The 18,621-nt window shown below is 39.3% G+C and overlaps 1 protein-coding gene across 1 annotated transcript in view; it reads right to left on the minus strand.

Annotated features, from left to right (window-relative positions):
- The window catches only part of LOC133552607 (putative methyltransferase NSUN7), an 87,594-nt gene that overhangs the window by 11,499 nt on the left and 57,474 nt on the right, over positions 1–18,621 (minus strand). The gene's annotated exons all lie outside the window — the stretch shown is intronic.

Genomic DNA, 18,621 nt, shown 5'->3' on the forward strand with positions numbered 1-18,621 from the left:
CACTAAATGGTAACACCCGAATAAGTTTTTAAACTTGTTTAGGTCGGGGTCCACGTAAATCAATTCATGGTGTAATATATATATATATATATATATATATATATATATATATATATATATATATACACATGTGTGTATATATATATATATATATATATATATATATATACACATGTGTGTATATATAAACATTTTCAAAATATATATACAGTATAATATATATGTATATACATATATATATTTTGAAAATGTTTATATATATATATATATATATATATATATATATATACATGTGTGTGTATATATACATATATATGTATATATGAACATTTTCAAAATATATATACAGTATAATATATATATATATATATATATATACACGTGTGTATATATAAACATTTTCAAAATATATATACAGTATAATATATATATATATATATATATATATATATATATATATATAAATGTTTATGACTGAAAAAATGTTTTGCCCGCACACAGGCAGGGATGTAATTAGTGGGAGGACCAGGAGACACCTGTCCCCTGCACTTTTTCAAAAGGCAGTAATAGTGTCCTGCCCTTTTTACTGTCCCCAAAATAATGTCACGCAACATTAAATACAGACAAGTCAAACAGTAGCACCAAGCGGAAAATAGTCTGTTTTCCTTTAGATCGCCCACAAGCTCATTGATTGGCTCGATGGTGCATCCGTTTTTTTGCTAATGTGATGCCGCGCTAATGTGGGAACCAGCACCTCCAAGTCAGAGTCCATGGTTCTCGCCCGGAGAAGGGTGGAGTACCATCCCCGGGTTGGGGAGGAGATCTTGCCCCAAGTGGAGGTTTTCAAGTACCTCGGAGTCTTGTTCACGAGTGAGGGAAGAGTGTATTGTGAGATCGACAGGGTGGTGTGACTATGTGGAGTCTTCAGTAATGCAGACGCTGTATCGATCCTTTGTGGTGAAGAAGGAGCTGAGCCGGAAGGCAAAGCTCTCAATTTACCGGTCGATCTACGTTCCCATCTTCACCTATGGTCATGAGCTTTGGGTTATGACCGAAAGGACAAGATCACGGGTACAAGATCGAGGGGAGCCAGATGAGGTGGTTCGGGCATCTGGTCAGGATGCCACCCGAACGCCTCCCTAATGAGGTGTTTAGGGCACGTCCGACCGGTAGGAGGCCACGGGGAAGACCAAGGACACGTTGGGAAGACTATGTCTCCCAGCTGGCCTAGGAACGCCTCGGGGTCCCCTGGCATGAGCTGGACCAAGTGGCTGGGGAGAGGGAAGTCTGGGCTTCCCTGCTTAGGCCGCAGCCCCCGCGAAATGACCTCGGATACGCGAAGAAGATGGATGGATGGACGCCATGCCACACGGCGACTGTCCAATCAGCAGTTGGATGCATTGACAGGCAGTTGGATGCAGGTGGGGTGAAGTCTTTGGCCTCAGCCCAGTAAAAGAAATAAATATTTAAAGGGGAACATTATCAGCAGACCTATGTAAGCGTCAATATATACCTTGATGGTGCAGAAAAAAGACCATATATTTTTTTAACCGATTTCCAAACTCTAAATGGGTGAATTTTGGCGAATTAAACGCCTTTTTGTCTATCGCTCTGGAGGGGATGACGTCAGAATGTGACGTCGCCGAGGTAACACAGCCGCCATTTTCATTTTCAACACATTACAAACACTGGGTCTCAGCTCTGTTATTTTCCGTTTTTTGGACTATTTTTTGGAACCTTGGAGACATCATGCCTCGTTGGTGTGTTGTCGGAGGGTGTAACAACACTAACAGGGAGGGATTCAAGTTGCACCACTGGCCCGAAGATGCCAAAGTGTCTGCCGCCAGACCCCCATTGAATGTACCAAAGTGGCTCCACATTTGACCGGCGATGCTAAGGCAGACATTTGCAACGATAGTCAACGAAATCACAAAGGTGAGTTTTGTTGATGTTGACTGCCAGCTAATCGATGCTAACATACTACGCTAATTGATGCTAACATGCTATTTACCGGCGGTGCTAAAGCAGACATGGAACAGAGATGTATGGATAACCTGCAGATGCGTTTGCAACGATATTACGTTTCCTTCCACCCACATTTAATGCGAAAAAAACACTTACCAATCGACGGATTTAAGTTGCTCCAGTGTCAAAAGATGCGAAAGTCCTGATCGTTTGGTCCGCACATTTTACCGGCGATGCTAACGCAGCTATTCGGCCATGCTATGGCTATGAATAGCGTCAATAGCTATTCGCTCAATAGCTTCAGTTTCTTCTTCAATATTTTCATCCTCCAACCATCTGTTTCAATACATGCGTAATCTGTTGAATCGCTTAAGTCGCTGAAATCCGAGTTTGAATCCGAGCTAATGTCGCTATATCTTGCTGTGGTATTCCCATTGTTTGTTTACATTGGCAGCACTGTGTGACGTCACAGGGAAATGGATAGTGGTTTCGAAGATAGCGAAAATAAGGCACGTTAAAGTTTTATTTAGGGATATTCCGAGACCGGTAAAATTTTGAAAAAAACTTCAAAAAATAGCAAAAATAAGGCACGTTAAAGCTTTATTTAGGGATAGTCCGAGACCGGTAAAATTTTGAAAAAAAATTAAAAAAATACAACAAGCCACTGGGAACTGATTTTTATTGTTTTTAACCCTTTTGAAATTGTGATAATGTTCCCCTTTAAAGGCCTACTGAAAGCCACTACTACCCACCACGCAGTCTGATAGTTTATATATCAATGATGAAATACTAACATTGCAACACATGCCAATACGGCCTTTTTAGTTTACTAAATTGCAATTTTAAATTTTGCGCCGAAGTATCCTGCTGAAACATTGCTGTATGATGACACGTATGATGACGCGTGCACGTGACGTCAGGCATTGTAGAGGACATTTTGTTCAAGCATCGCTCCCAGCTATAAGTCGTCTGTCTTCATCGCATAATTACACAGTATTCTGGACATCTGTGTTGCTGAATCTTTTGCAATTTGTTCAATGAATAATGGAGAAGTCAAAGTAGAAAGATGGAGGTGGGAAGCATTTAGCCTTTAGCCACACAAACACACGGTGTTTCCTTGTTTAAAATTCCCGAATGTGAAGCTTTACTACGGATCAGAGCGGTCAAGCGAACATATTTCCCGTCCAAATGTCAACCGGCAGTTTTCAGTGAGAAAATTGTGGCAATAAGTCAGCTCTTACCGGAGACACCAGCGGAGCTTCGCCCTGCTGAAGCTGCGTGACTTCCCTCAGAGATTCTGGCGTCAACACACCCGTGGCCACACCCCTCCGACTTTCAGGTACTGTATAATCTCACTAAAACACTATTAAAACAATAAGCATATAAGGGATTTTCTAGAATTATCCTAGTAAATGTGTCTAATAACATCTGAATTGCTCCCACTGCAATCGCCTTTTTTTTTTTCCTAGTGCTTCACTCTAAATTTCCTCATCCACAAATCTTTCATCCTCGCTCAAATTAATGGGGAAATTGTCGCTTTCTCGTTCCGAATCGCTCTCGCTGCTGGTGGCCATGATTGTAAACAATGTTCAGATGTGAGGAGCTCCACAACCCGTGACGTCACGCTTACATCGTCTGCTACTTCCGGTACAGGCAAGGCTTTTTTATTAGCGACCAAAAGTTACAAACTTTATCATCGATGTTCTCTACTAAATCCTTTCAGCAAAAATATGGCAATATCGCGAAATGATCAAGTATGACACATAGAACGGACCTGCTATCCCCGTTTAAATAAGAAAATCTCACTTCTGTAGGCCTTTAAAGAGGAGGCTCCACGCTTCATTGGAGGGGTGCTTTGTTGTTGGAATAAAAAAAGAGAAACTTTGTGGCGTAAACACTCTGGCTGTCACAGCTGAGAGAATAAGATAAGAGATAACACCTTTAAATGTGTCAGACCCGGTGCACGTCCACACCTTTTGTTGCAGAGGACCAGGGTTTGATCCCCTGATAGTGGATACCAGGTAGACATTCGACTAAATCCTGGAAAAGAGGTTTTCAATTTACTCTGTTTCCAAAAATAATAAACAACCATATTTTCTGGACTACAGAGCGCACCCACTAAATTTTAGAAGAGGAAATATGTTTCCATGTATTAGCCGCACAGGACTATAAGGCGTGGACCGCTTGCATGTGCATTGGTTGGGGAGGTCTCTGCGCTGCTGACCTGTCCCCGTCCGGGATGGTCTCATGCTGGCCCCACTATGGACTGGACTCTCACTATTATGTTTGATCCACTATGGACTGGACTCTCACTATTATGTTAGATCCACTATGGACTGGACTCTCACTATTATGTTAGATCCACTATGGACTGGACTCCCACTTTTATGTTAGATCCACTATGGACTGGACTCCCACGATTATGTTAGATCCACTATGGACTCGACTCTCACTGTTATGTTGGATCCACTATGGACTGGACTCTCACTATTATGTTGGCTCCACTATGGACTGGACTCTCACTATTATGTTAGATCCACTATGGACTGGACTCTCACTATTATGTTAGATCCACTATGGACTGGACTCTCACTATTATGTTAGATCCACTATGGACTGGACTCCCACTATTATGTTAGATCCACTATGGACTGGACTGTCACTATTATGTCAAATACACTATGGACTGGACTCTCACTATTATGTTAGATCCACTATGGACTGGACTCTCACACTATTATGTTAGATCCACTATGGACTGGACTCTCACTATTATGTTAGATCCACTATGGACTGGACTCTCACACTATTATGTTAGATCCACTATGGACTGGACTCTCACTATTATGTTAGATCCACTATGGACTGGACTCTAACACTATTATGTTAGAGCCACTATGGACTGGACTCTTAACACTATTATGTTAGAGCCACTATGGACTGGACTCTCACTATTATGTTAGATCCACTATGGACTGGACTCCCACTATTATGTTAGATACACTATGGACTGGACTGTTACTATTATGTCAGATCCACTATGGACTGGACTCTCACTATTATGTTAGATCCACTATGGACTGGACTCTCACACTATTATGTTAGATCCACTATGGACTGGACTCCCACTATTATGTTCGATCCACTATGGACTGGACTCTCACTATTAAGTTAGATCCACTATGGACTGGACTCCCACTATTATGTTAGATCCACTATGGACTGGACTCCCACTATTATGTTAGATCCACTATGGACTGGACTCTCACTATTATGTTAGATCCACTATGGACTGGACTCTCACTATTATGTTAGATCCGGTATGGACTGGACTCTCACTATTATGTTAGATGGGTGTCGTTGTGGCTTTTGCAGCCCTTTGAGACACTCGTGATTTAGGGCTATATATGTAAACATTGATTGATTGATATATACTGGTATGAAAAATGTTGTAAATGTTCATTTACATACCCTACTTTTTTCCAAACGGTGCCTGTAACAAGGCAGTAAAACAGCTCATCAAACAAAACAGAAGTCAACACCAAGGACCCACTAGCTGCTAAGCGGACTCAATAACTCCACCTGACGTTTTGGTAAATTTACGAAACTGACACAAAACAAAAAGAACGCCACGGTAAGTTAATAACACTCGTAAACGTGTTAGCACATCAGCTAATGCTAACGACGTTCGCTTCATTGCATTACGATAGCACGCACAAATATGCATGAAACACTCCTACAAACATTACACATGGGACGGTTTAAATAATTGTTTTAGTTACATTGTTAAAAGAGAAAGTAAGCAGATATTACCAGTAAATGAACAAGTACATTAATGGTTCATTTTCTACCACTTGTCCTTTATAATGTTGAAACAATAATAGGTAGATAAATGACACAATATGTTACTGCATATGTCAGCAGACTAATTAGGAGCCTTTGTTTGTTTACTTACTACTAAAGACAAGTTGTCTTGTATGTTCACTATTTTATTTAGGGACTTAACCGCAATAAGAAACATATGTTTAATGGATCCTAAGATCTTTTGTTAAAATAAAACCAATTATGCCATTTTTTGAGGTCCCCTTTATTAAGAAAAGTACCGAAATAATTTTAGTACCAGTACCAAAGTATTGGTATCATTACACTAGTCAGTAACGCGGTACTATACAAACATGTATCCAAAAAAATATACGCCACACATACACACCCCATCCCCCCAACCCAACGCCATCCATTTTCTACCGCTTATTCCCTTTCGGGGTCGCGGGGGGCGCTGGCGCCTATCTCAGCTACAATCGGGCGGAAGGCGGGGTACACCCTGGACAAGTCGCCACCCCAACCCAACGCCCTCAACGCAAATCCCATAGGGGTGATGAAAGGATGGTCAGCGCCTGAGAGCTGCGGCCTACCACCATGGCCCTGCACTCCCTTCCCTCTGTTGCTGGATAATCTCGAGATGTATGTTGTAATATCTATATGTGCTTTGCTATGAAGGTTTTTTCACACTCCAGACTGGGCCCCCTTAGGAGCTTAGTCTAGAATGTATTTTTTTTACTCATCCTTCCCCAGCGTTTTACCTTTTTCCTCATCTTTTACGGGGCGCCTTGTGGCGACCCATCAGCGTTCTTGTTCTGTAACCCTGTACACTGTTTGTTTGTCTCATCTTGAACAGGTTTGTGCTGAAAACAAAGTTTCGTTGTACTTGTGCAATGACAATAAAAACCTATCTATCTATCTATAAGTGCTCTCCCTGACCACCTGAGGGAACCTCAGACTGTGGATGCTTTTAAAAAATGCTTAAAAACCCATCTTTTTTTTTAAGCCTTTTTAGAATAGAATAGAATAGAATAGAATTAACTTTATTGTCATTATATTTGCATATAACGAGATTAAAGACTTCAATTTAAGACATGCATGCTGGTTCTAGCTATTGGGCTGTTTCTAGTTTTATATTTTATTTATTTTTATTATCTTTTTATTATCATTATTACTATTTTTTTACACTGTGGCACTTTGAGATTGTTTGCTCAACGTAAAGTGCTTTTTTTTACAAATAAAATCTATAAAATCTATTATTTTTGAAAACACACCCTGGTATTTAAAAAAAAAAATGGCAGAGGAAGCCACAACAAGGAACCCTGCCCAAGACACTGCAAGTGTACCTAATGACGTGGCAAGTTGGGCTTACATGATATTTTGCAACAGCACCACAGTGATTACAGTACAAAAAGAAATCGTTGTCAGGTTCAAACACTGATGACATCTATTAAACAAGACCAGAAGCAAGGAATTAAACAGAGACATAATTAAACTTGGCTCAATTGAGGAGAAACGCTTACACCTGGTACCGTTGTATAGTGATCCTAAATTGACAAAAGATTGTACGCCTCCTCTTTTATGTGGAGTTTCCCTGGTTACATAGCAACAGCTGTTTCTAAGGGAGGGGGTCTTAAACATCCGTCGCCTTTGATTACAAAACAGTTCAAAGAAGCGGAGCCTGGAGGGCAGTCCGGTCCCGCTTCCTCCCTGCTTTGTAGTTATGGTAAATGGGTTATACATGTATAGCACTTCTCTACCTTCAAGGTACTCAAAGCGCTTTGATACTATTTCCACATTCACACACTGATGGCGGGAGCTGCCATGCAAGGCGCTAACCACGACCCATCAGGAGCAAGGGTGAAGTAATGGTAAATGGGTTGTACTTGTATAGCCCTTTTTCACCTTTTGTAAAGGAACTCAAAGCGCTTTGACAATATTTCCACTTCTACCCATTCACACACACACACACACACACACACACACTGATGGCGGGAGCTGCCATGCATGGCGCTAACCAGGACCCATCAGGAGCAAGGGTGAAGTAATGGTAAATGGGTTGTACTTGTGTGGCCCTTTTTTACCTTTTTTTTAAGGAACTCAAAGCACTTTGACACTATTTCCACTTCCACCCATTCACACACACACACACTGATGGCGGGAGCTGCCATGCATGGCGCTAACCAGGACCCATCAGGAGCAAGGGTGAAGTGTCTTGCTCAAGGACACAACGGACGTCACTAGGTTGGTAGAAGATGGGGATTGATCCAATCCAATCCACTTTATTTATATAGCACATTTAAACAACAATAACATTTCCAAAGTGCTGCACAGCCATGTTAAAAACAATATTAAAAAAAACAATATTATGCTCCACCAATGATTGAATAAAAACAACAACAAAAAAAATATAAAACCAATATAAAAAATATATAAAAACAAATATGATTAAAAACAAATTTAAAGGGTAAAATCAATTATAACAGTAAAATAGAAATCAAAGTGTATAAAAAAGACAGAGGACAACAGAGTAGTGTTAAAAGCCAAAGAATAAAAGTGGGATTTAAGACGAGACTTAAAACACTCCACTGTGGAAGCAGTTTGAACATGGAGCGGCAGAGTGTTCCAGAGCTTAGGGCCGACCACAGAGAAGGCCCTGTCTCCCCTGGTCTTAAGTCTGGTCTTGGGCACCACGAGCTGGAACTGGCTCTCGGACCTCAGAGCGCGCGCAGGAATGTAAATTTGGATAAGGTCCGAGATATATTGAGGTGCCAGTCCATGTAAAGATTTAAAAACAAACAGCAATGTTTTTAAAGGGGAACATTATCAGCAGACCTATGTAAGCGTCAATATATACCTTGATGGTGCAGAAAAAAGACCATCTATTTTTTTAACCGATTTCCGAACTCTAAATGGGTGAATTTTGGCGAATTAAACGCCTTTCTGTTTATCGCGCTGGAGGCAATGACGTCAGAATGTGACGTCGCCGAGGTAACACACCCACCCTTTTCATTTTCAACACATTACAAACATTGGGTCTCAGCTCTGTTATTTTCCGTTATTTTGACTATTTTTTGGAACCTTGGAGACATCATGCCTCGACGGTGTGTTGTCGGAGGGTGTAACAACACTAACAGGGAGGGATTCAAGTTGCACCACTGGCCCGAAGATGCCAAAGTGTCTGCCGCCAGACCCCCATTGAATGTGCCAGAGTGTCTCCACATTTGACCGGCGATGCTAAGGCAGACATGGCACAGAGATGTATGGATAACCTGCAGATGCATTTGCAACAATAGTCAACGAAATCACGAAGGTGAGTTTTGTTGATGTTGACTGCCAGCTAATCGATGCTAACATGCTACGCTAATCAATGCTAACATGCTATTTACCGGCGGTGCTAAGGCAGACATGGCACAGAGATGTATGGATAACCTGCAGATGCATTTGCAACTATATTACGTTTCCTTCTACCCACATTTAATGCGAAAAAAAACACTTACCAATCAACAGATTTAAGTTGCTCCAGTGTCAAAAGATGCGAAAGTCCTGATCGTTTGGTCCGCACATTTTACCAGCGATGCTAACGCAGCTATTCGGCCATGCTATGGCTATGAATAGCGTCAATAGCTATTCGCTCAATAGCTTCAGTTTCTTCTTCAATATTTTCATACTCCAAACATCTGTTTCAATACATGCGTAATCTGTTGAATCGCTTAAGTCGCTGAAATCCGAGTTTGAATCCGAGCTAATGTCGCTATATCTTGCTGTGGTATTCCAAGTGTTTGTTTACATTGGCAGCACTGTGTGACGTCACAGGGAAATGGATAGTGGTTTCGAAGATAGCGAAAATAACGCACTTTAAAGCTTTATTTAGGGATATTCCGAGACCGGTAAAATTTTGAAAAAAACTTCAAAAAATACAACAAGCCACTGGGAACTGATTTTTATTGTTTTTAACCCTTTTGAAATTGTGATAATGTTCCCCTTTAAAATCAATTCTAAAATGAACAGGAAGCCAGTGCAAACTCTGAAGAATTGGGGTTATATGCTGGCGTTTCCTGGCCCCTCTAAAAAGTCCAGTAACCAGTAACAATTAACAGTTAATAGTTAACAGTAACCCTCAGATTGCTGGCACGGCCACTCTCCCAAACCCCGCCGCGCTGTCCCGCCGTTGTTCTCGGGTCAAGACAAAATCTTTCTCCGGATTGCAATACATCTAAAAAAAACAGAACACCTTCATGTTGCTTCCCACCCTACACAGTGGAAGTGTTTCTACAAGCCTTTTTCTTGGTCGGATCAAAGACAGCCAGGAACTAAAGACAACACCAAGTTAGATACAATTATTCTAACGTTACTATTTCAAGAAAGCTCCTGTCCCTATTTCCAAAAGCGCCAGTGATGAGGTGAGGGGGGTAACGCCAAGTCTTTGCAGCAGGGGTCACCTCCCGTCTCATCAGCAGCCCCCACTGCTACCCACAACACCTGAATAATTCACCAAACACTCCCTTTTTTGTTGTTGTTTTTAAGTGCTTGAGCTCACATGTAAAAGTGTCAGACTGTGTGTACTTGATGTGTTTGTGTACAGTAAGTATGTGTGTGTGTGTGTGTGTGTGTGTGTGTGTGTGTGCAGGTGGAGCCACGGGGTACAGGTGCAGGTAAAAGTGGTTTAGAGGCACCGTTGTGTTGCCCTGAACTTCTCTGATGCTAACTCATCCAGACAGAGGACATTGAATTATTCATCAGACACTCTCCCTCGTCTTACTTTCTTCTCCCTCCGTCTCCATCACTCCCACATTTCCTTCAACGCAGCCTCCGTCTTTATAACAGGGGTGTCGAACTTGGGCCACTTGTATATATACCATTTTTTTTTCAAGTAAAGATTCGGCTCTTAATGTTGCATTATTGCCTTAGCATTTGAATATAAGATTTTTTTTTACGTTTCTGCTAACCGTAGCATGCTAACAGTTCAGGGGTCACCGACCTTTTTGAAAGCAAGAGCTACTTCTTGGGTACTGATTAATGCACAGGGCTACCAGAAGAGTGGATCGTGTGATCGACAAGCGGATCGGTGCGGCGTCTTCAGTAATGCGGACGTTGTACCGATCCGTTGTGGTGAAGAAGGAGCTGAGCCGGAAGGCAAAGCTCTCAATTTACCGGTCGATCTACGTTCCCATCCTCACCTATGGTCATGAGCTTTGGGTCATGACCGAAAGGATAAGATCACGGGTACAAGCGGCCAAAATGAGTTTCCTCCGCCGGGTGGCGGGGCTCTCCCTTAGAGATAGGGTGAGAAGCTCTGTCATCCGGGAGGAACTCAAAGTAAAGCCGCTGCTCCTTCACATCGAGAGGAGCCAGATGAGGTGGTTCGGGCATCTGGTCAGGATGCCACCCGAACGCCTCGCTAGGGAGGTGTTTAGGGCACGTCCAACCGGTAGGAGGCCATGGGGAAGACCCAGGACACGTTGGGAAGACTATGTCTCCCGGCTGGCCTGGGAACGCCTCGGGATCCCCCGGGAAGAGCTAGACGAAGTGGCTGGGAAGAGGGAAGTTTGGGTTTCCCTGCTTAGGCTGCTGCCCCCGCGACCCGACCTCGGATAAGCGGAAGAAGATGGATGGATGGATGGATGGATGGGCTACCAGTTTGATACACAGTTAAATAAATTGCCAGAAATAGCCAATTTGCTCAATTTACCTTTCCCTCTATGTTATTGTTAATAATTAATGATATTTATCTTTGTGGAAACACTGATCGTCTTAATGATTTCTCACAATAAATATATATATTAAAACAGATAAATATGACAAAAGAAATGGGTATTTCTGTCATTCCGTCGTACATTTTTTTTCCTTCTACAGAAGGTTTCTTTGTAGAGAATAAATGAAGAAAAAAACACTTAATTGAACACGAAAAAAATGAAAATTTAATTTTAAAACATAGTTTATATTCAATTTCGACTCTTTAAAATTCAAAATTCAACCGAAAAAAAGAAGAAAAAAAACTAGCTATGTTGAATCTTTTTGAACAAATTTAAAAAAGAATTTATGGAACATCATTCGTAATTTTTCCTGATTAAGATCAATTTTAGAATTTTGATGACATGTTTTAAATAGGTTAAAATCCAATCTGCACTTTGTTAGAATATATAACAAATTGGACCAAGCTATATTTCTAACAAAGACAAATCATTATTTCTTCTAGATTTTCCTGAACAAAAATTTTATAAGAAATTCAAAAGACTTTGAAATAAGATTTAAATTTGATTCTACAGATTTTCTAGATTTGCCAGAATCATTTTTTGGAATTCTAATCATAATATGTTTGAAGAAATATTTCACAAATATTCTTCGTCAAAAAACAGAAGCTAAAATGAAGAATTAGATCAAAATGTATTTATTATTCTTTACAATAAAAAAAATAAATTAACTTGAAAATTGATTTAAATTGTCAGGAAGGAAGAGGACGGAATTTAAAAGGTAAAAAGGTATACGTGTTTAAAAATCCTAAAATCATTTTTAAGGTTGTATTTTTCCTCTAAAATTGTCGAAATAAATGAATTTATTTAAACAAGTGAAGACCAAGTCTTTAAAATATTTTCTTGGATTTTCAAATTCTATTTGAGTTTTGTCTCTCTTAGAATTAAAAATGTCCAGCAAAGTGAGACCAGCTTGCTAGTAAATAAATACAATTTAAAAAAATAGAGGCAGCTCACTGGTAAGTGCTGCTATTTGAGCTATTTTTAGAACAGGCCAGCGGGCGACTCATCTGGTCCTTACGGGCGACCTGGTGCCCGCGGGCACTGCGTTGGTGACCCCTCTAACAGTATATGTCAAGTATGAATTTGTATGACTCCAGGATAAACGGTTGCAAAATTAGATTAAAAAAAAAAGTTAGCATGATAATTTTTACATGTTTGCATGCTAACAGCATGTGTCAAGTATCAAGATGTATGACTCTGGGGTAAAAGGTTGCAAAATTAGCTTTAAAAAAAAAGTGCATCCTAACAGTTGGCATATGTCAAGTTGATACTTGGCTTATGCCAACTGTTAGCATGCACATTAAACGGTTGCAAAATTAGCTAAAAAAGTTAGCATGCTATTTTTACATGCTTGCATGCTAACAGCCTGTGTCAAGTATCAAGATGTATGAGTTTGGGCTAAATGGTTGAAAAATTAGCTAAATAAAAAAAATTGCATGCTAATTTTAGTATGCTAACAGCATGTGTCAAGTATCAAGATGTATGACTCTGGGGTAAATGGTTGCAAAATTAGCTAAAAGAAATATGCATGGTAATTTTAATATGCTACCATGCTAACAGCATGTGTCAAGTATCAAGATGTATGACTCTGGGGTAAAAGGTTGCAAAATTAGCTTTAAAAAAATTTGCTTTCTAACAGTTAGCATATGTCAAGTTGATACTTGACTTATGCCAACTGTTAGCATGTACATTAAACGGTCGCAAAATTAGCTAAATAAGTTAGCATGCTAATTTTACATGATAGCATGCTAACAGCATGTGTAAAATATCAAGATGTATGAGTCTGGGCTAAATGGTTAAAAAATAAGCTAAATAAAAAAAATGCAAGGTAATTTTAATATGCTAACAGGCATGTGTCAAGTATCAAGATGTATGACTCTGCGGTAAATGGTTGCAAAACTAACTAAAAGAAATGCGCATGGTAATTTGAATATGCTAACAGCATGTGTCAAGTATCAAGTTGTATGAGTAGATAAAAGGTTGCAAAATTAGCTAAAAAAAAAATGTCCATGCTAATTTTAATATGCTAGCATTCTAACAGCATGAGTCAAGTATCAAGTTGTATGACTGGGGTAAATGGTTGCAAAATTAGCTAAGAAATGTGAATGATCATTTTAATATGCTAGCATGCTAATTTTAATTTGCTACCATGCTGACAGCATGTGTCAAGTATCAAGTTGTATGAATGGGGTAAAATATTGCAAAATTAGCCCCAAAAAATTGTGCATTCTAATTTTAATAGGCTATCATGCTAACAGCATGTGTCAAGTATCAAGATGTATGACTCTGGGGTAAATGGTTGAAAAATTAGCTAAATAAAAAACTTGCAAGCTGATTTTAATATGCTAACATGCATGTGTCAAGTATCAAGATGTATGACTCTGGGGTAAGCGGTTGCAAAATTATCTAAAATAATTGTGCATGCTAACTTTAAGAAGCTAACAGCATGTATCAAATATCAAGTTGAATGACTCTGGGGTAAATGGTTGAAAATTAAGCTAAAAAAAAATTGCAGGCAAATTTTAATATGCTAACATGCTAACAGCATGTGTCAAGTATCAAGATGTATGACTCTGGGGTAAATGGTTGAAAAATTAGCTAAATAAAAGACTTGCAAGCTAATTTTAATATGCTAAAATGCATGTGTCAAGTATCAAGAAGTATGACTCTGGGGTAAACGGTTGCAAAAGTATCTAAAATAATTGTGCATGCTAACTTTAAGAACCTAACAGCATGTATCAAATATCAAGTTGAATGACTCTGGGGTAAATGGTTGAAAATTAAGCTAAAAAAAATTGAAGGCAAATTTTAATATGCTAACATGCTAACAGCATGTGTCAAGTATCAATATGTATGAATCTGGGCTAAATGGTTGAAAAATTAGCTAAATAAAAAATTTGCAAGCTAATTTTAATATGCTAACATGCTAATAGGCACGTGTCAAGTATCAAGATGTATGACTCTGGGGTAAATGGTTGCAAAATTATCTAAAATAATTGTGCAGCTAATTTTAAGAAGCTAACAGCATGTATCAAATATCAAGTTGAATGACTCTGGGGTAAATGGTTGAAAATTTAGCTAAAAAAAAATTGCAGGCTAATTTTAATATGCTAACAGCATGTGTGAAGTATCAAGATGTATGACTCTGGGGTAAATGGTTGCAAAATTATCTAAAATAATTGTGCAGCTAATTTTAAGAAGCTAACAGCATGTATCAAATATCAAGTTGAATGACTCTGGGGTAAATGGTTGAAAATTTAGCTAAAAAAAAATTGCAGGCTAATTTTAATATGCTAACAGCATGTGTGAAGTATCAAGATGTATGACTCTGGGATAAACGGTTGCAAAATTAGCTAAAAGAAATGTGCATGCTAATTTTAATATGCTAACAGCATGTGTCAAGTATCAAGATGTATGACTCTGGGATAAACGGTTGCAAAATTAGCTAAAAGAAATGTGCATGCTAATTTTAATATGCTAACAGCATGTGTCAAGTATCAAGTTGAATGACGGGTAAATGGTTGAAAAATTAGCCCCCCCAAAAAATTTGCAAGTTAATTTTAATATGCTAGCATGCTAACAGCATGTGTCAAGTATCAAGTTGTATGACTCTGGGGTAAATGGTAGCAAAAGTAGCTAAAAGAAATGTGCATGCTCATTTTAATATGCTAGCATGCTAATTTTAATATGCAAGTGTGCAAACAGCATGTGTTAAGTATCAAGTTGTATGACTGGGGTAAAAGGTTGCAAAATTAGCTAAAAATAAATGTACATGCTAACAGTTGGCGTGTGTCAAGTATCAGGTTGTATGACTGTGGGCTAAATGGTTGAACATTTAGATAAAAAAAGTTGTCATGCTAATGGTAGCATGCTAACTAACAGTTAGTATATTTGAAGTATGAATTTGTATGACTCCAAAATAAACGGTTGCAAAATTAGCTAAAAAAGTTAGCATGGTAATTTTTACATGATAGCATGATAACAGCATGTGCCAAGTATCAAGATGTATCGCTCAGATCTAGTCTTAGAATTAGATTGATCACATCTAGTCTTAAACTTAGATTTGCCACATCCAGTCTTGGCCTTAGATCGGTTACATCCAGTCTTAGACTTAAATTGGTCAAATCTAATCATAGATTGGTCACATCGAGTCTTAAACTTAGATTTGTCACATCCAGTCTTAGACTTAGATCGGTTACATCCAGTCTTAGACTTAAATTGGTCAAATCTAATCATAGATTGGTCACATCGAGTCTTAAATTTAGATCGCTTAGATTTAGTCTTAGACCTCTATCGCTCAGATCTAGTCTTGGACTTAGATCGGTCACATCCAGTCTTAGACTGAGATCGGTCACATCCAGTCTTAGACTTAGATCAGTCAAAGCAAGACTCAGACTTAGATCGGTCAAATCTCGCCTTAGACCTAGATCGCTCAGGTAGTCTTGGACTTAGATTGGTCACATCTATTCTTACACTTAGATCAGTCAAATCTAGTCTTACACTTAGATTGGTCCCATCCAGTCTTAGACCTAGATCAGTCAGATCTCGCCTTATACCTAGATCGCTCAGGTAGTCTTAGACTTAGATTGGTCACATCTAGTCTTAGATTTAGATCGGTCAAATCTAGTCTTAGACTTAGATTCGTCACATCCAGTCTTAGACTGAGATCAGACACATCCAGTCTTAGACTTAGATCGGTCAAAGCTAGACTCAGACTTAGATCGGTCAAATCTAATCTTCGATTGGTCACACGGAGTCTTAGATTTGGATTGGTCACATCTAGTCTTAGACTTACATGGGTCAGATGTAGTCTTGGACTTGGATCGGTCAAATCTCATCTTAGACTTAGATCGCTAACATCTATTCATAGACTTAGATGGGTGACGTATAGTCTTAGATTTAGATCGGTCACATCAAGTCTTAGACTTACTGTAGATCGGTCAGATCTAGTCTTACAAACCCAGTTTCCATATGAGTTGGGAAATTGTGTTAGATGTAAATATAAACAGAATACAATGATTTGCAAATCATTTTCAACCCATATTCAGTTGAATATGCTACAAAGACAACATATTTGATGTTCAAACTGATAAATATTTTTTTGTGTGCAAATAATCATTAACTTTAGAATTTGATGCCAGCAACACGTGACAAAGAAGTTGGGAAAGGTGGCAATAAATACTGATAAAGTTGAGGAATGCTCATCAAACACTTATTTGGAACATCCCACAGGTGTGCAGGCTAATTGGGAACAGGTGGGTGCCATGATTGGGTATAAAAACAGCTTCCATGAAATGCTAAGTAATTCACAAACAAGGATGGGGCGAGGGTCACCAATTTGTAAGCAAATTGTCAAACAGTTTTAGAACAACATTTCTCAACAAGCTATTGCAAGGAATTTAGGGATTTTACCATCTACGGTCCGTAAAATCATCAAACGGTTCAGAGAATCTGGAGAAATCACTGCACGTAAGCGATGATATTACGGACCGTTGACCCTTATGGCGGTACTGCATCAAAAAGCGACATCAGCGTGTAAAGGATATCACCACATGAGCTCAGGAACACCTAATAAAAACCACTGTCAGTAACTACAGTTGGTCGCTACATCTGTAAGTGCAAGTTAAAACTCTACTATGCAAAGCGAAATCCATTTATCAACAACACCCAGAAAAGCCGCCGGCTTTGCTGGGCCCGAGCTCATCTAAGATGGACTGATGCAAAGTGTAAAAGTGTTCTGTGGTCTGACGAGTCCACATTTCAAATTATATTTGGAAACTGTGGACCTGGTGTCCTCCGGAACAAAGAGGAAAATAACCATTCAAATTGTTATAGGTGCAAAGTTGAAAAGCCAGCATCTGTGATGGTATGGGGGTGCATTAGTGCCCAAGGCATGGGTAACTTACACATCTGTGAAGGCACCATTAATGCTGAATGGTACACAGAGGTTTTGGAACAACATATGCTGCCATCCAAGCAACGTTATCATGGACGCCCCTGCTTATTTCAGCAAAACAATGCCAAGCCACGTGTTACAACAGCGTGGCTTTGTAGTAAAAGAGTGCGGGTAATTTCCTGGCCCGTCTGCAGTCCAGACCTGTTTCCCATCGAAAATTTGTGGCGCATTATGTAGCGTAAAATACGACAGCGGAGACCCCGGACTGTTGAACGACTGAAGCTCTACATAAAACAAGAATGGGAAAGAATTCAACTTTCAAAGCTTCAACAATTAGTTTCCTCAGTTCCCAAACGTTTATTGAGTGTTGTTAAAAGAAAATGTGATGTAACACAGTGGTGAACATGCCCTTTCCCAACTACTTTGGCACGTGTTGCAGCCATGAAATTCTAAGTTAATTATTTGCCCCAAAAAAAAGTTTATGAGTTTGAACATCAAATATGTTGTCTTTGTAGCATATTCAACTGAATATGGGTTGAAAATGATTTGCAAATCATTGTATTCTGTTTATATTTACATCTAACACAATTTCCCAACTCATATGGAAACGGGGTTTGTAGATTGGTCGCATTGAGTCTTAGATTTAGATCAGTCACATCCAGTCTTAGACCTAGATCAGTCAGATCTCGCCTTAGACCTAGATCGCTCAGGTAATCTTAGACTTAGATCGGTCACATCGGTCACATCTATTCTTAGATTTAGATCGGTCACATCTATTTCTAGACTTAAGTTGGTCACATTTAGTCTTAGACTTAGATCGGTCAAATTTAGTCTTAAACATAGATTCGTCACATCTAGTCTTAGACATAGATCGGTCATATCTAGTCTTAGACCTAGATCAGTCAGATCTCGCCTTAGACCTAGATCGCTCAGGTAGTCTTAGACTTAGATTGGTCACATCTATTCTTAGACTTAGATCGGTCACATCTATTTTTAGACTTAAATTGGTCACATCTAGTCTTAGACTTAGATTGGTCAAATTTAGTCTTAAACATATATGCGTCACCTTAGACATAGATCGGTCATATCTAGTCTTAGACATAGATCGGTCATATCTAGTCTTAGACTTAGATCGGTCACATCTAGTCTTAGACCTAGATCGCTCAGATCTAGTCTTAGACTTAG

Source organism: Nerophis ophidion, linkage group LG05, assembly GCF_033978795.1.
Source record: "Nerophis ophidion isolate RoL-2023_Sa linkage group LG05, RoL_Noph_v1.0, whole genome shotgun sequence".
Lineage (NCBI taxonomy): Eukaryota > Metazoa > Chordata > Actinopteri > Syngnathiformes > Syngnathidae > Nerophis > Nerophis ophidion.